General features: G+C 39.8%; 1 long non-coding RNA gene across 1 annotated transcript; it reads right to left on the minus strand.

Moving 5' to 3' along the window:
• LOC110264627 lies at nucleotides 1,008–3,307 on the minus strand. The gene is made up of 3 exons (XR_002350797.1): nucleotides 3,162–3,307; nucleotides 2,936–3,049; nucleotides 1,008–1,068 (listed from the first exon to the last, which is right to left on the minus strand). It is a non-coding gene; the product is annotated as an uncharacterized LOC110264627 (long non-coding RNA).

Here is a 3,660-nt window from a genome sequence, read left to right on the forward strand (position 1 = left end):
TTTGGTAGTGTTAGATTTTATTATTATTACAATTTTACCATGCTTCCAAGTTATGCCTTCCAATTGTTTGTAGAAATGTCTCTCTTAGTTTTAGAGTAGATTTCTACACTCTTGACTTGGAATTGAGTAATGAAGGTGACCTTGATGTCTTTGATGTCCGATATTGATTGGTGATTGAGGGTTGTTAATTGTTCTTATTTCTATTGACGAGTAAGACCTATGGATTAAGACTGACTATGCCTATTTGACTTTCTCCCGATGCTGGAGATGACTAAATGGGATTAACTCTGGATAATTACCATGTTCATGGTCAATGACTTGGAAAGGAAGCTTTAATTCTCAATCCTTGCTAGGAGTGTCTTTTAGCATTTATACTTCTTTAGTTGTTAGTTTTTACTTTCTTGTCATTTAGTTTTTTGTAACAGCCCAGACCACCCGCTAGCACGATATTGTCCGCTTTGGCACACAAGGCCTCACGGTTTTGCTTTTGACGATAGGGATGCTAGCCGAAGCCCCCCACACTCACTCATCAAAATGCGTCATGCTAGGGAGAGGTATCCACACCCTTATAAGGCATGCTTCGTTTCCCTCCCCAACCGATGTGGGACCTTACAATCCACCCCCCTTAAAGGAGTCCAGCGCCCTCGCTGGCACATCGATCCGGGTTCCGGCTCTGATTACCATAATGTAACACCCTAACTACCAAAGCTCACGCTTCCGACTGCGCGACTCTGATAGCTCGGACATTACGACGACACTTATATTATTTAATACTAAAATATGAGCCTGTTTAAAACTTTAAACCGTAATACCGTTCCCAAAAAGAATAGTTTCGTTCGATTACGTACATTCACAAAATACCATACAACTTACAAAAGCTCATAAAGAGTACATCCATATATGTACACATATATATATAAATAATATTACAAGCATTAGACAATACAATTCCTATCCCTCTTATAGAATATCTCAAGATAAAGGCGAGGATACAAATAATAATCTAGAGCAATACAGAGCATCTCAAAAACAACTAAATAAACTCTTCGTGACTTCTGCGCCCATATCCTGAAAGGGGAAAAATGTAGGGGGGTGAGAACATCATCCTCGAAAGGGTTCTCAGTAGAGGGTTTTTGGGAATTACTGTAATAGGATACGTGAAGATAAGCCGTACCAGTGATTAATAACCTTCTTATGCCTCTTTTCAAAAACAACGGTTTTCAATAAAAGTAAAGTCGAAAATCTTTTCTGAAAGAGGAACCATTCAATTCTCAAAAACATCAAAAGTCTTTCAAAAAGGTTTATCTATACTGAACCAAAATAGCCTTTCATATCTTTCCAAACCATAACCACGAAACCGAAACCAACCATCGGTCCATCTCAATTCAACCACGGCCCTAGGCCCAAACAATCCATCCAACAACCAATCACCACAATCCAACAGAGTCCCAGTTGTAAACACAGATAGGAGGTTCAAGCACAAACAAACAGTTACAGCAAGTAGAACAAGTAGCAGTTAATCTCAAGTAATCACATAGGCAAACCAAGTACAATATGCACACGCAAACAATGTCACATAGATGCATATGATGCATGCCTGTCCCTAGTGGCTGATGATATCATCTGTCGGTTCTATAGCCAAATTTACTCAAGGTGAGTTCCCTTTTTAAAACAAAGCCACTCTCGGCATTTTCTTTCCAAAACTTCCAAAACCATGGCAAGTTAAGGATTTATTTCAAAGTATTCAAAATCACCCATCCAACAATGGGATTTTATAACCAAAAGTTTTCCGGCAGAGTCCCAAGTCTTTAGGGGAGAATAACATAACTCATTTCGCGAAATTCATTTAAAATCATTAAAACCTTGGCTTTCCGATTTGAGTAATAAAATAGGATCTAAGCCAAACCGAGTCACGTAATCATTTACTTCTTTCAAAGTCGTTTTCTTTAGTTAGGCAAAACCAACTTCAACCCCATGATAAATTCTAGAACGTTTGAACTGTTCAAAATTGTTTTAGTCTTGGAAGAATTCAGAATTTAAAGAGTACTTAAAACATTTCTCAAAACATTTCAAAATGAAACTTGTCAATAGACATCCAGGTTCTTTCAAAGTCATTGAAACTCCTCTAATTGAAACCCTCAAGTCAAATTCGAAGGCATTGCCCTTGTCACATTTAAAAACAGCTTTAAAACATAAGTCTCATCTAAATAACTTCCTCCTAAAAGAGATACAATGCCTTTCTTAAGAAGCAAGACTAAATCACAATTTCCTCTTTAATAATTCATTTCAAAAGCATGAATCATCCTTTTCTTGATAATTCAAATAAAATAGTAGAAGTCTTTAACTCATCATTTTTCCAGACAACATTCAACAAAGACTCAGATTTTATAGAAATTTCGGCAGCACCTCCCCTAAAACTTGGACTTTTGCCACCCGGTTCGGGTCCCAACTAAACTGTTTCTCATTCCTTTTCAACAGCTCAAAACCAGAAATCAATTCAAAAGCAAGCTAAATGCCTCAGTGGCATATCTCAAGGAAACCATTTCAAAATCAACTCAATATCAACCGATTTAACTCATTCCCAAAGTTTAAAAGAATCAGTTCAGTGATAAATCATTTATCAAAACCAAATCAATTAAAGCAACCCAGGCTAAATTTCAAGAGTATTCTATCTTTCACATCATCAAAATAATTGACTCACTTCAAACCAATCCTCAACGGATTAAACTCATTTCAAATCTTTAAAGAATCAACTTCCAAACATTACATTTCACAAAGCCGCACAACAATTCAGCCAAACAAACATTCATAAGCTTTTCGAGACAATCAAATAATACATAAGGCCGATACAATCACTAAATACACATTTTTTCACATCAGTATCCATATGTAATAATTCCAATACATAAAGTATAGTTTTGGAAAGCACCCCTACCTCAAAACGCAAATCCATAATCCAAACGCCTCATAAGTTCTTTTCGCCTCAACTCGAAATCAAAGGCAGCTTCAAAGCACAGCCCCACACATTTTCGCAGCAGCATAAACAGCTCTAAATTACAACAAGCAACCTCAGTTACTAAACTCTAAGAACATTAATACTGTAAAGGCTTTAATACACGTACGGGACACTAACTTAGGGCTTTTGAAACATAATTTCTTACTGGAATAACAACACGAAGCAGCTGCGATTTCGAATCGGCCCTGGCAACAGCTCCGGTGGCGGCCAGAAGCTCTGGTGGGTCATCTATAAAAACCGCACAGCATCAAAACCTTCTCAAAATCCAAAATGACAGAAACCTCAATTAAAACCCTTACCGGAAGAGTTTTCCGGCGATGGCAGCGAGGTTCCCCAGCGACAGAAACGGGCGAAAGCTCCGGCGATGCTAACCGAGGCTTGCCGGCAGCAAAAACGGCGGCGATAGCTCCGCGCAGTGGGTCGCGTTCCTGCATGCGCCACTGGTCCGCATCTCCCACCCACAACATCGCGCGACCTCTCTCTCTCCTCTGGGCTCTCTCCTCTGCGACGGGAAATGCAGTGACAGCCCGGCTCCTCACGCGCGGTGGTCCGGCGTGGTGACGCCGCGACAGAGTCTCCCTCTTCCTCTGTTTGGTTCGGCGACATCAGCAGCGAGACGGACTTGACGGAAAGCAGAACGGCGA

Source organism: Arachis ipaensis, chromosome B07, assembly GCF_000816755.2.
Source record: "Arachis ipaensis cultivar K30076 chromosome B07, Araip1.1, whole genome shotgun sequence".
NCBI lineage: Eukaryota > Viridiplantae > Streptophyta > Magnoliopsida > Fabales > Fabaceae > Arachis > Arachis ipaensis.